This window comes from Thunnus maccoyii, chromosome 12 (genome assembly GCF_910596095.1).
Source record: "Thunnus maccoyii chromosome 12, fThuMac1.1, whole genome shotgun sequence".
Classification (NCBI taxonomy): domain Eukaryota; kingdom Metazoa; phylum Chordata; class Actinopteri; order Scombriformes; family Scombridae; genus Thunnus; species Thunnus maccoyii.
The window spans coordinates 29,031,374-29,046,820 of NC_056544.1; the positions used below are offsets into that span (position 1 = coordinate 29,031,374).

General features: G+C 39.6%; 1 protein-coding gene across 1 annotated transcript in view; it reads left to right on the forward strand.

Annotated features, from left to right (window-relative positions):
• Window positions 1-13,822: 13,822 nt before the first annotated feature.
• basp1 (brain abundant, membrane attached signal protein 1) overlaps window positions 13,823-15,447 on the forward strand; it is a 64,315-nt gene continuing 62,690 nt past the window's right edge. The window contains exon 1 of the mRNA XM_042429654.1: window positions 13,823-13,939. The gene's annotated coding sequence lies outside the window, so the exon portion shown is untranslated. The remainder of the gene's footprint in view (window positions 13,940-15,447) is intronic.

Below are 15,447 nucleotides of genomic sequence, written 5' to 3' on the forward strand. Positions count from 1 at the left end.
TCAAAATCTTTTAATTCATGATGTCTAATTAATTTTCTTTTCTTTTATACGTGTTTCTTTGCTGATTGTTTTTTTTCTTTGTATTTTGCGAAATCATCTTGTATTTATTAGTTTTTTTTCCTTGAGGGGATTTCCGTTGTATTGCCTCTTAACGTCTCCTGTCACATCTTGTTTTATGTCTGTTATCTGGATTTGATGCTGGTGTGCAAACAGAACAATCTAAAATATCTCAAATGTAAATAATTTGGTTTAGAAAGACACAACAGTTCGGGACAGTCCACTTTACTTTCTAGGCAGTACTCCATGCAAAACTATCAGTTCTGTCCAAATTTTCAAATGTTCCTTACATTTGCTTTTAAAGAAACTGACATCTCAGAGGTAAAGTAAAGCAATAAGATGAAAGTGTTTCAGATATGGAAAAAGATTTTAGCTCATGAGATGTAGGAGGCATCTGAGGTGCTTCGATGCGTATTCACGGTTGAACTTTGAAGCCTTTGTGTGTCAAACGCTACGGGCTTGTTTTGAACTTGTGCAACACCAAAATCACAATGTTGCATGTGTTGTTTTTTTTTTGCAGTCCTGTGACTATCAGCAGTTTGTCAGAGACTGAGAACACAATCAGAGCCAACTACCGGAAAAAAAATAATAATAATTTAAGGGTGTATGAGATATGAGACGGATGTTTGACATCTCATCCTTAGGAAGCTGAGCAGAATAAGGTGAAGCAGGTCTGTAATTAGTCCATTAAGGTAGCTACATGTGTCGGGATGGTTGCGGCTGAGTGTTGGTTGTATTCCAGCACTGGAAATGTGAGCTAGTTCAGGCCTGTAAGTTACTGCTGGATTTGGGAGGGTTTGAAGTTGTTGTTTTTTTTTTTAAACCTATTACAGATAAAAACTAGGACCTGTTAGCAGCACTCAGACTGGCTTTAGGCAGGATGCAGCCCTGTCCAGCTAATCATGACTCAGGCACTGTTGGGCCATCATTCTCATGTAAAAGCTAAAGGTCCCATAATGCGATTTCTAGTTTGTAGTTTGCTTTAAAAACCAATATAAACTCTCAACATGCAATATTTAAGATGTTGAGAAGAGGAAAACAGTAGAATTATAAAAAAAAAACCCACACCAGCCTGTTTCTCCAAGGCAAGCTGGAGTTGTCACTATAAACATATATAAAATGTGGCAACTGCAGGTGCAGAGGTCTCGAAGTCAAAGCTGGATTGTTGGAAATGTTGAAGACTGTTGAAGGATTTCACTCTGAAGACGTCACAACAAAGCAACCATGACGACACTTTTATCAGTTGTGCATGTTTTTTGTGCAGGAGAGGGGGCCCACGAGGCATCTGGGCCCATCATCTCATAACCTGTCTGATAAAGAAACTACTTGTGAACGACTTCAAACTGGATGAAATGTTAATTAGTCAACAAGAACCAAGCAGTAAGCATTAATTTGGTGATTTGCACCTCAAAAGAAACTCCACTGCTGTTGCTTCAGCAGCTTGTCAATGACTATATTTCAACATTTGGTTCAATTCAATTCCATTTTTATTTATATAGCGCCAAATCACAACAAAAGTAATCTCAAGGCACTTTTCACATGGAGCAGGTCTAGACCATACTCTTTAATTTACAGAGACCCAACAATTCCCCCATGAGCAAGCACTTGGTGACAGCGGTAAGGAAAAACTCCCCTTTCACGGGAAGAAACCTCAAGCAGAACCCGGCTCTAGGTAGGCGGCCTTACAACAATAATAGGTACATGACTAGCAGCAACAAACACCAACCGCTGGAGAAGGACAGAAGAAGGACATCAACACGTCAGCGCGGTCCATGGGGTTTCCTGCGGATGAGAAAGCACAAAGAACTCCAGGGAAGAGGTCAAGTTAGTAACATGCATTAACGGTAAATGAATATATACAGATGGAGAAGAGGAGAGAGGAGCTCAGTGCATCAATGGAAGTCCCTCGGCGGTCTAGGCCTATAGCAGCATAACTAAGGGCTGGTCCAAGGCGAGTATGGTCGGCCCTAACTATAAGCTTTATCAAAAAAGGTAGAGAGGGTGTCTGCTCCCCAGACCGAATCTGGAAGATGGTTCCATAAAAGAGGAGTTATGACCTGCTTCACACTGATGTACTGTATAGTAATTTAAATGACCATTAAAAGTAACCTTGACGTCTAGAAACTCTAATTTTTCAGCAAATATCATCCAAGTTTTGACCACCAATATATCTCAACACATTTTAACCTGCAATCATTAAATCTGTGGTTACTAGAAAAGGAAGTAAATACAAAAATTGCAACAATACCAGAAACAAAAAAAACCAAAATCTGTAAATCTGACATAAACTGTTAAGCATGTTCACTCCTTTCTCTACACCTGAAGTTATTAGTCGTCAGGCATTTTTGGCCTCACCTCTCCTTAAATCTGTCTTCAAATCTCTCTGGATTCACTACCTTTGTCTCCAAGGTGCTTTTTCACCCATAACCACCCTCCAAAGGTCACCTGTCTGCACAATGTCAACCTCAGTGACCCTTGACCCTCTCATTCCCAGAGGTTGACAGAGGTTAAGTAAGACTCATTCCCCATAGCGATGATGATGATGATGATCTTCAGGCCCTCGAGGATTCCTCAGTCAGGGTCAAACTGGAATGAGCGAAAGGAACGAGCTCAGCAAACTCACAAGTGACAGGTTGACTTGAACGCAGCTCCGCTCCTGGTCTCGACCTTTTCGTGTCAAAGATTTTTTGGGGAGTTTACACGCAGGTGCTGATTTTGAGCGAGACACTGATCCGTCTCTTGAGTGATGAGGAGCTGCTGAACCACTTACCTGTTAGGTAATCGCTGCATGTTGTTGCCTGTTTACTGCAAATCATCCGTGCTTTACATCACATGCTGCTGTTTTTTTCTACAGATCCAGACATCCATTGATTTTCATTCACTTCTATACTTTATAAATATCAAATACTAGGCTGTTGAAACATGCTCAGGTTGTGTAAATCATCGTGAACATCAGGTTTGCATTAAGTTACATTATCCTCATAAGGTAAAGATAATCCAGTGTGCTGATTGGTTTTTCATGTTTGAAATTCATGGAAACCAATGGCAACCTGGAACAAAACATCCAAAATCTTTGCAATGGTCTGCAAAAATGTGCATCCATGATTTGTCATCTAAAACTTGAAAACACACCAGTATTTCCCTTCAACAAGAAGTTTAAACCAACTGGTTCGTTTGAGCTCAAAATGAACAAACCTTGACCACATGAACTGATGTATATTGTTATTATGATATTTGAAGGTTAAGTTCCCTGTTTGTTAACATTCAGTTATTTTGATATTTTGTGGTATTCTTGAGTATTCTCTTAAAATGTTGTTATTTTATGGATTTGGTTAGGAATTGTCGAATTCCCTCTTTGTGTTTCCTCGGACAATGTTTCCCTGTTGAGCTGCTTTAGGAGTATAGTAACAAAAAGAGGATGAGGTAATGTTGAGATATATCTACTTGATTTGACTCATCTTGACTAATTTTGAAGCTTCATATTAGGTTCAGATAAACTTTTAAATACATTTTTGCACAGACACTTGAAGGGATCTTCTAATGGTCAGTAAGAACAGGAAGAATGATTACAGCAAGAAAAACCTATTTCAAAGTTAATTTGGGTATCAGACTATTGTTTTAAGACAGACTTGAAAAATTTGAAACCCATCCTTCAAGTATAAAACCTTTTTCAGAGAGGCAGGAGCACTTTAAGTTATTCAGTGCTTAAAAACTAAACAAAGTCACATCATATATAAAGCTTCCAGTACCCCACATGTACAGACCGGGCCCTGTGGAGTCGGTTAGGTCCAGTAAGGTTAGGTTAGGCTAGTGCATAACTGTCAACACTCCCGATTTTGGCGGCAGTCTCCCTTTTTTTTAACCCTTTGTCCCACTGCTGCCGATTTGTAATTCCTCCCGATTTCAAAGTGATACAAATCAAATGGATGTTTCTCAGTTTCTGTGTGGGATATGTGTCATGGTACCTGGCAACCCGTCCCAGAGGCAGAGGTAAACCTGCCTGCAGACCTGCCAACACTCCTGTGTTTTCTGTGTTTTCTCCTGTATTCTCAAACTCCTCCTCAGCTTTTATTATGAATAATCATCACGTACACACGGATCCATAAGTTTTGTAGGTTTGTCTGACGTTACCTAAGTTGCCACATCATCTATGAAACACAAAGCACACTCAATCCACACTCGACAAACAATTTCAACACATCTGTCACCACAGCCCGATGAAAAGGGCGTGTGCACGGCTGCTGTCTTGCGCAGGCGTTCTTCCCTCCTCCTGTCCTCTGTCCTTCTCCCTCTGCTGCTGATTCGCTACCTGCAGGTACCGCTGATAGAGAGAGGAGCGGCTGGTTTGTCTCAGCCAGCGGCTAAGTTTATAAGAATTTGCCAAATTTGAAGATATGTGGCAAACTCAGATAAACAGTTAGTCTACATACAAACAGCTGTCCTCCCCCACACCCCTGAAAAAAACCTCCTGTATTTTATAAGCTAAATGTTGGCAGGTACACCAGTGCCTACGAATAAAAAACACATTCCTGCAGATGATTTCAGTGGAAAAGGTGGGTTAAGTGAGGTTAGGTCAGGTGAGGTTTAGTTTACTGTTTGTAAGACTATCCATCTTTGCCCTCTGCCAAAATACCAAGCCAAGTTACTGTCTGTGTGTCCTGGTCCTCTCTGGGCAGCAGGAGACTCTGATTTAAAGAAGATCCTTTGAATTCTCAGGTAGTTTGATGTTGAGTATCTTTTCTTTTCAGTGAAGTAGGAAACATCTTGTTACAGCAGTAAAATGTTTGAAATGAACGGACAGATTTTTCAGTGAGGGACAGGAAGAAGATGTCATTTTAAGGAATTTTAACAAGAGTTTTTTTGTGTGGAAAATACCAAGTAATCTGACCAAATGTATTATCCCAAGCAGCAGCAGTTTTATTTTAAATATCTTAAAACATGTCTGAAGGGGATCTTTAAAAATTTCCAGCAGTGTGAAAAGGTTGATCATCGGCAAAAAACACCGACTTTTGGCAGGTGACATATAAAATATCAGAACTGGCAGAGATTATAAAGGAAAGCAGAAGGAACAAATAGTTCTTTGTCACCGGGATGATCGTCTCATCATGTGGAAGTGCTGGAGGATTACAGGAGTCAGGAAGACACGGTGGAGAGAGTTTGTTTCACTTGTTTGATTCTGTGCCAGCATCTCCAAACGCCCCAAAAACAGGACGAGGAAGTCAAACATTTCCTGTGGCTGTTTTAGACTTCTGCTAAAGATGTGAGATAACAGAGCCAGGAAGGTTTTTTTTCTGCTGGGATTCCTACTGAGTGTGTCAGTGGTAAAGCCAAAATAGACTTCCTCTGACCGACATCATGCAGAGAAAACGAGAGTGGACCGACACTGACGAGTAGAAGTCATAAAGTAACCTGGAGGGAGGAGAGTATGGAGAGCTGAATCAGTCCTGTCACTTCAAGGGGATAATTAAGTTTTATTTTTGTGGTTTAACATTGTGCTCAACAAGTTAATAACTGAGATGTGGGAACATGGTGACATCACTAAAAAGACATCTGACAGCTAGGTCAAACATCCATTGATTTGTCATACTTGCTGTAGTTGTGTGCACACAGTTTCCTGCACAATGCAGGATTATCGCCAACATTTCAAGTGTGCTCACTCCCACTTTGACCCCCAATTAAAGTGGTTTAGATAATCTGGATAAACTGTTAGTTTCAAACCCGTCTGATTACCGCAGATGTTTCTGCCCGGTCTGACTTCTTTTTCGTGATGTTGTCATGTTCCCAGATCTCAACTACTAACTTTGGAGATTGCGTCATTATCATAACCGATAGAAACAATTAACAAAACTACAAAAATGAGACCCAAACTGTAATAAACCAAAAGTTTTTTATCTAACTACAAGTTACATGATGATGACTAGAATTTCAAAGATTTTTTAAAAGAGACAACAGGTCAACTCATGCAGACAATAAAAGACTTGATTTCGAAGAGGTTTCTTTCACATTAAAGTTAACAAAAAAGACCCATATGAACATATTACAATGCAAGTAATGGGGGACAAAATCCTCCTTCTGTGCAAAAATGTATTTAAAAGTTTATCTGAAGCTAATATGAAGCTTCCGCGTCCAAATGAGTCAAATCAAGTAGATATCTTTCAACGTTACAGTCTTTTTAGTGCCAAAGTCCCTCTTTTTGTTACTATACTTCCACCTGCAGCTCAACAGGGAAACACTGTCCGAGGAAACACAAAGAGGGAATTTGCTGTTAAAAAGGCTGTAAATGTGTCAGATATCCACTTGATATGACTAACTCAGACACACTGTTGATTTTGGCCCCCATCATCTCTTATCTGGGATCTTTTAGCCAGTATGAACAGGAGGAATAATTACAGTGAAGAAAACCTCAGTGTTCATGTGGGAACCCGACTGTACTCCCAGATTTAGTATTCCACTCCTATAACATTGTGTCATGATAGACAGTTGTTTTTTTTTTGTTGTTGTTTTTTTTAAAAGGATGAAAATCGGTGCAAAAGAAAAACACATTATTACTACACATTATTCTTCCCCATCGAAACCTGGTGCCTACATTACCCACAATGCAACTTTAGTCGATTCATTTGACAGTAGAAATCCCAAAAAACTCACTTACTGCCAGTGGTATCGGCCATGCAGACTGGTTTAGTTTTATATGCCAAGATATACACTTTGTCAAAATCTGCCACCTACATTACCCACAATGCAACTTGACCAATAACAGTTTGGTAGGAGATTGGAGTGTTTAATGCTAATAGTGGCTAATGTAGCCTGGAGCTGCTGGCCTCCGGCAGAGATGAGGAGCAGCCAAAGAAGTCTGGTAACCTCACTTCTTTCAAGGCCGCACACCCAGATTAGTGTTTAGCCCCAACTGACATGGACTCAAGTGACATCACTTGAGGCAGTTTATCAGATTTAAACACAGCTCCTTCTGGAGACACAAAAGGAAACCCGGACCTGGATTTTCCAAGTCATGCTGAGTTGGAAAATCTGTGAATTTCTCCTCTAAGCAGTTCCTCTTCTTCCTCTTCCTCATCAGCCGACAGTCAGCTGATGAAGAAGAGGAAGAGGAACCGTTTAGAGGACAGTTTAGTTGTTTAGAGGACTGTCAGCTGACAGTCAGCTGTTGAGGAAGAGGAAGAAGAGGAACTGTTTAGAGGAGAAGCTGATGCTGGTCATGAATCCATTCTTGTTCCCCTTGACCTAAGTGCAGCATTTGATACCATGAACCATGACATGGGTTGGTATCAGTGGCACTACTCTGATATGGATCAGGTCCTACCTAAAAGACACTTCTGCATTGGTATCGCTGATTCTAGATCAGCTACAATGGGATTTCACTGCGGGGTGCCCCAAGGCTCAGTGTAGGTCCAATCCTCTTTTCCATTTAAATGCTCCCTCTAGGCTACCTCATACACAGACATAATATCAGTTTACGCAGACGATACTCAGATCTATCTAAACCGTGACCCTGAAAACAACTATCAGAACAATGCCAACCTGCTAAACTGTCTGAATGACATCCACACATGTGGATGTCACAAACTTTCCTGCAGCTAAACATGGATAAGACAGAGATATTAATCATAGGTAAAGACAGTGTAAACAACCAAATTTCAGTCTTGGTTCACTATCTCATTCAATAACTCAGCATTGCAGAAACATTGGTGCCAGCATTGATTAAAACCTCAGATGAACATGTTAATTCAGTGGTTCAATCCTGTTTTTATCATCTCCGAAAAACATTTCAAGGATTAGACCATTTTGTTCTGCCAAAAATCTGGAAACCATCATTTACGCCTTCATAACCAGTCGATTGGACGACTGCTCTCTGACATCGGCAAAAAAAAATCCCCCTCCCACCTCCAGCTCATCCAAAACTCTGCTGCCAGGATTTTATCTTGGTCTAGGAAACTTCACCAATCCTGACTTCCCTTCACCATCTACCTGTTGCTTTTGGAATAGATTTTAAGATTTTATTTATTACTTACAAAGCCCTGAGAGGCCTTGACCCAAAGCTATCTATCAAATCTCTTATTGCCCTGTGTCCTTTCCCGATCCCTGAGATCATCTGATGCGTCGCTTCTTGTTCAAAGGTCCAGATTGATACATAAAGGGGACAGAGTCTTTGCAGTCAGGGATAGTAGACTTTGGAGTGACCTGCCTGCCAACTCTGTCTCATCTTTTAAATCACTGTTAAAAACCTACTTGTTTAAAATTGTTTTTTTGTGATCTTATTATATTTTAATAATGTGAATGTAAATGCGTTCTGTTTTTATTGTAAAGCACTTTGTAACTGTGTTTTGAAAAGTGCTGTATGAATAAAGTTATTATTATTATTCTTGCTGACAGCTGCCTTAGTAAATCTGCACCACCCTCAGTAACTCCTGTAGTCCTCTTAATAATCCGTAAAGCCTCCTCAAGGACCTGGAGCCCCCTCAATGACTCCTGGAAACTTCTGAAGGACTCTTGCTGGAGGGAGGAAGAGAGAGAGAGAGAGAGAGAGAGAGAGGGAGAGGGGTCGATAATTACTTGCGGTCAAGCTTGTCTTCAACTCCCTGTGATTACCGAAAGCCAAATGTTAATCTTAACCACTTACCGACAAATGATGACGCAGTAGACTCTTTCAATCTGGGCTGGGCATGACAAGCCCAGTTATTACTATTAACCCTTTACACAGATACAAGGAAATATCACTACTAGGTTTTGGAAATCAACTTTTTTCTCATCCTGCTTTTCATATATTCTCCTTAAGAGAAATTTGCAATATGAAAAATGTAAAATAAATTTGAAAACTACTGGAAAGAATGAGTGCTTAACTTCTTGTGGCGGTACAACTCGATTTCCCCAAGTGGTATATATTAAAAACTAGAAAGCATTTATTGTTTATGCCTTAGTTTGGGAAATGATTGCTCTGCTGTGGTAGCAAAGTCTGTGAAGATTCATCTCAGTCATCCAGGTGGAACAAAGTCTGGAGAATCAAAGATTTCCAGTTAGTTCAATCAAAACTTTAATCCAGTGACATGGATTAAACTTCCTCCAGACTAACGTGGCAGGTAATGAAACAGCCGAAGGGTTAACAAAACTACTCTAAAAAACCTTCCCCATATAGCTGTCATGAGATGATTTAATTTTTAATAAACTACTTATTTCATTCCAGTAAAAGGTGGTTAAACTGTCATTAATGCAAACCGGGAAATGTGATTTCTGGATCTGGATTATGTTCAGTGGAAACGTTTTCTTTGGCTTTTTTGTAGGGAGAGCAAACTAAAAAAAAACCAACGAAATATGCTGACGGTGAAAACTTTGCAGATACGTTCAGTCTGAACATTTTGTGAACAAGATTCATTTTTCAAATTTAACCTGTGTATTACACATCATCTACATTTTTAAATTAGTTGTATTTAAACATTACCTCGAGATAAGGTTGCATTACAGACTGGTTTCACATTAAAAATGTAAGATTAAAGCCTCAGATTTTCATTTTAGTTGAACAGAAGGACGTGAGACAATTAATCACACTGAAACTGTGAAGATGTTCAGGGGATAAGAGGATGACTTGAAGGGAGGAAGAAAGAGATTATTATGCAGCAAACTATGCAGAAGTTATACTGTGGGTTGTTTCATCTAGCTCATAGTTTCACAAAGAGATCACTTAAGACTCTCAACTTCTACCTTTGGTAATGAAATAAGACATAAAAAACAAGAATTATTACATTATAATCAAGATTTATTTGTATTTTGATGCATGTATTTGAGCATTTTTTATCATGCTCTCAAAAACTAACATTCAGGGTAATTTGTAAAGTGTAATTAATGCTTAAATAACGGTGATGAATGCGGTTTGTCTGTCACGACTCGTCGTCGTCACATCATCAGAACCAAACGCTTCAAAGCAGCTTTTGAACTAGTCTCTGATCTTTAAAGCAGTTTCTTCTTTTAGCCTCCAGTCATATCTTCAACTTCAGCAGATCTGCCTCTTCACTTGTGTGGCAATGACAGACTCCTCCATCCAACGTGATAATCAAAGGTGTAGTTGCGCATTCGAGCCAATGATTCAGCTGCAAATGAAAAAAACATGTACAGAAAGGGAAACGCAGTCACGTTGACGTGCTTGTTGTTGTTGTTCTCACATCATTATGTGCAACCTCAAATACAAGCTAATCACAGCTAGTTTCATATCTGTAATAATAGTTTTATCACAACTGCATTTTTAAAAAATACCTGAAAACATGAACATATTTTGGATGTAGAGTGGAGATAATCATCATGACAGTCACTAGAGCCAATTAAATGAACTTTTCTTCATTAATATTGTTGTTTGTTCTATTTTTTTTTTTATCATTTTAACTCTGCTGATGCATCATATTGTGTCTTTGCATGTAATATTAGTTCTCCCTTGAGTATGAAAAGTTGTTGTAGCCTCATGGTTTTTGGTTTTTTTAACCACAACTTTTATCTTTACATTCATCATTTCATCATTTTTAAGTTTGGTGCACAAATGTAGTGGAGAGGAAGTATAAAGTGGCATAAAATGGAAATACTTGAGTAAATGTACTTGGTTACATTCCACCACTGCATTAGCCGCTACTAGCACAACACACCTGAATCTGGGACCGTATTGTCAGTGGTTAAGTTGCATTGTGGGTAATCTAGGAACTGGGTTTCGTCAAGGAAAAAGAATACATGGAATATTTTGATCTTCCTCAAACTGTCCATCATGAGTCCGACATTATTAGAGAGTGCAACACTAAATCTGTCTGTGGAGTACTCTTTTAATTACTACTTTACTCTTTTACTACTTTAAGTAAAGATCCTGGCACTTAAAACCAAAACAGTCTGCACAGCTGATACTTGCTTGGGATTTGGGTGAGCTGACCCTTTAAAATAAACAACTCAGAGGATTGTGCAGCCTGGTTGGTGTTGTGTGCTTAGTGTTGTCGGGTTTAACCGTGTATGTTAGAAAACAGAGAGAGGACGGTGGGATCAGCTTGGAGTCAGTTATAGTTCACAAGCAGTGGGATCATCTCAGAACGTTCAGGATTTATCAGCAGCTCTGAGCAGAGGTCAGGTACAGCCAAGTCACTCAGGTCGCTGCGTCTTCCAGTACAAACTGACCTCTCCTTAATCCCCACATACTTCCTGCTTGAGGGGAGGGGGGGCTGCACTTAGCTGCTTTTCACCCTGGGAATCCCTCCAGAGCAGCTGAGATGTTGATAACAAACTGCTGAGTCTCAGTCTGATGGAGGAAGAAGGATCCCACCCTCTTTTCAGTAAAAGTTTTGATACTAAAGTCAGTGTAAAAATACTCAAGTACAATTGATCAAATGTTCGTCCATGTCAGATTAAGCAGGTAATCCTATCTGAAGACAAATAAAAGTTTGTATGTAATATAAGTGGATGTTAATGGAAGCCAAATTACCCTAATTGGACCTTTTATCTGCAATCTTTGGGAATTGCCTGCTTTCAAATCAGATGAAGGGTCACACGCTCCTATAAAAGTTAATTTATTTATCTAAAACACAAGGCCTGCAACTATTACTGTCATTACCGATTATTGATTATTTTCTCCATTAATGGATTAGTTGTTTGGTCTATAAAATGTCAGAAAATGGTGAAAAATGTCTGTTTCCCAAAAGCCCAAGATGACGTCCTCAAATGTCTCTTTTTATCCAGACCAACAATCCACAACCCGAAGATGTCGTAATCGTGTCAAGCTAAAACAAACAACTGAACCCTTATTCAAACCCTTTCGCATTTTGTGAGAGTTTTAACCGACAAGAGTCTTATTTATCTCACTACATGTAAAAATGTGGGTTTATAAGCTAAGTCCTGGTGTCAGATAAATGTGGAGAAAGAAATACAACATTTCCTTTTAAAAATGTAGCAGAGGAAGGTTTTCAAAATGGAAATACTCAAGTAAAATACAGCAGAATGTAAGATTCTCATAAAGCTCGAGGGGGAGAAGAATAAAGTGCTCAGCCTGTAAAACTACTTTATTTTCCATTTTAAACCTTTTCCTACCGAAAATATATTATCAGTCCAGGAAAGCTAAACCTTAAAAAAAAAACAACAAAAACCCCCCAAAACTCTGCACATTTCCACAGAGAGTTTCAGGAACAAATGCAAATCCTCAGATCTTTGTAAACGCTGCCATCTAGTGCTCAGATAGACACACTACATTACAAAGAGAAAGACCCAATGAGAAGTAAGATGAGATTGAGTCCAACCCAAACTTCTATCTTACTTTAGTATTCTCATTATGAGAAATGTTCTACTGTGTTTCCACATTTCAACACTTTTTACTTTACTACATTTATCTGATATTCAACAGGAGATAAAAATATGGCTGCTGGCTGTTACATTAACAGAAATGTTGTATTATTATCATTTGCACATTGCATTTACTGTTCAATATTCTGTACGCTCCATTCTCTTCATTTTAAGTATATATTGATATTGATATTATTTATGATAAGTTGACTTTTTTGGGTATTTTCTCTTTCCTTGTATATCTTGATTATGAACCACAACACCAAAGGCAAATTCCTTGTATGTGTACTTTGCAATAAACCTGTTTCTGTTGTGTAAATATGTTCTGTAGCTTCTAAATGTCAACTTTCCAGAAAGTCTGAAAAACAGTCTTGATGTTTACTGAGGTTTTGTCACAAAACTCAGTGAATCTACAGTAAAGACAAGACATAAAAACACCTTAGAAAGATGTAATTTCTATATGTGACCCATGTCAAAAACATATATTTCTCATATTTATGTATAGACCTACATATTATATGTATACCCTTATATTATATGTATGTGCATATTGAAGTAGAATGAACTTCCTTCTTTTGATTACTTAAAGATATCATCTTAACAGTTTTTTCAGCTTTATTTTTGTATTTTTTCATAGATAAAATCAAATCTGAATGCAGGACTGATGGAGTATTTTCCCTCTCATCAGATGTTTTAATGATATAAACTATTTTCTTCCATTTTTTCAGTGTCAAGTGCATCAATCTGAGCATCAACAAGTGCATCCAGTTTTCACCTACAAATCCTCCAGACTGAACGCCAGAAACGGTATTGTGTGCGCAGTGAATGGCAGGGGGCGCGCAGAGGCAACTAAAACGGAGAGAGACAGAGCGAGGATGGAGCAGTATTTCCTCTAAAACAAGCGCAGAGGAAATTTACATTTTCATCCAGTGCGCAGTACAAAATTTTGAGTAAATATTTGCTACAGTAATAAAACAATATAGGAAACATTTTTACCTCAAAGAGAAAAAAAACACAGCAAGAAGCCTCAATATACAGTATTTTGATGCAAGTAACTCCCTGTTTGAAGACAGCTATAAAAATCTTATAATAAATGTTAGAGGGAATATATTGCAGGAATATTAGTACAGTGATAGCTTTGGCGAAACAATTACCATAAAGTAGCCTACTATTATAACAACTATAGGATTATTATAGTATTATGAATCAGAAATAATAAACATGTCATATCCAAAAACTCTTATTGGCGCATCATAACGCTTTATTAGAATATTAAAGAGATATTAAAGAAAGATTCAGACATTAAAATAAAATATTTTTTACTCATAAGGAAAATTTGGATTGTGCATCTCCTCTGTGTGTGTGTGTGTGTATGTACGTGCGTGCACGACTCGAGCGCGTGCATGCATGTAGGCTATGCATGCGTGTGCGCGCAGACGGAGGATCGCCGAGCCGAGCCGTACCGTGCAGCAGGCACAAGCCGCTGGGCGCGCAGGAGAAGCCGCAAAAAATTACAGCAGCCGCTACTTGAAACTGCGAGGAAAGCAGAGGGAGCGTCGGAACTTCGGTGTACACGGTAAGAGCTGCCACGTCGGTTATTTCTCCTCTTATTCTCTTTAAAAAGAGCGGTTTGGATGCTTGTGGTTATTTTATTTCACATTTTTTTCATCCCTTTTGTCTTTTTCCATCTCTCCATTTGGAGAGCCGGGGCGCACGCTGCATGGATGAGTGTAGCAAATGAGACAAAAGATCTGGTAGATATGATGGAGGGAGAAAAAAGAAGAAGAAGAAGAAGAAAGGAAGAAAAACGGAGCTGAAATAGAAAAAAAATTTCAACATTCAGAAATTAATTCTTCTTCTAGCCTCCTTTTCCAGTCGGAAAAAAAAATGTGCACGAGCTTTAAAGGGGTGTGTACAGTCTGGAGGAACACGCGCTTCACCCACATACACACTGATTCTGGTTTTTCACTTTTATTGAGAAAAAAAAAGCGCTTTGACTGCGCACAGGCGCGTCTCCACCGCGCACCCCACGCTCTCTTTATCATTTATTTATTGGCTTTAAATTGTTTATGATTATATAATTTCCACTGGCTGCTAGGCAACGGAGAGGGGAGCGTTTTTGTTTTTTTTCCTCCTAATTTACAGCCAGTAAACAGTTGAACATCCAACAGTCCAGAAATAAGGAGAGAGCTCTTCAGCACGCCCCACCTCTTTGTCTGTGTGGAGGTGTGACACCATTTGGCTGCATGCACACACACACACACACACACACACACACACACACACACACACGTCTCCAACCAGATTATGTCATGATTTGGATGAATTATTGATCTTATATTTCCGTTTTATTGGACTAAGAAGAAGGAGGAGGCGGATGCAGGATGGAGGAGGGGGAGATGGGGATTTGGGGGTACGTGGAGGGGGGGTGGGGGGGGGGGGGGGGGGGGGGTGATGGGGTATTGGGGGTGCACCTGAATACCCCCCCTCCCGGTACACACACGTTAAGCTTCATCCTTTTGCAGCCTTTCTGCTGCTGCTGCGTCGATGTTGGTTGTTATTTTTACCGCGAGTCAAACTTTATTAGCCATCCTCTGTCGGTTAATTGCCTGGTCCTTTGTTTGGCGCGGCACGCATGCGCACTGAGCGTAGGGTGTGGATGGGAGAGATGCTACCTTGCCTATCAATGGGATGCTGAGGAAGAGGAGGAGGAGGAGGAGGATGGTGGGGGTTAAATTCTTGGTTTATTTATATATTTTTATTCCAGAGAAAAACGAGATTCTGGAAATAAAATGTGCTTCTAATGTGGCGGTGGGATCGCGTGTGTTCGTGTGTGTGTGTTCGTGTGTGTGTGTGTGTGTGTGTGTGTGTGTGTGTGTGTGTGTGTGTGTGTGTGTGTGTGTGTGTGTATGTGTGTGTGTGTTTTTTTCCTCCGTTTCTCTCGGTAGTGTGACGGTAGAGATGCAGACGGCGGCTGTTTGTGTGTGAATGGAGCCACAGTGCCGGTGCTGCTGTATCAGAATTACACTGTTTTTAACATCAGTGATGCTGCAGCCTATTGTTGCACCGCTGAGATCACTGATC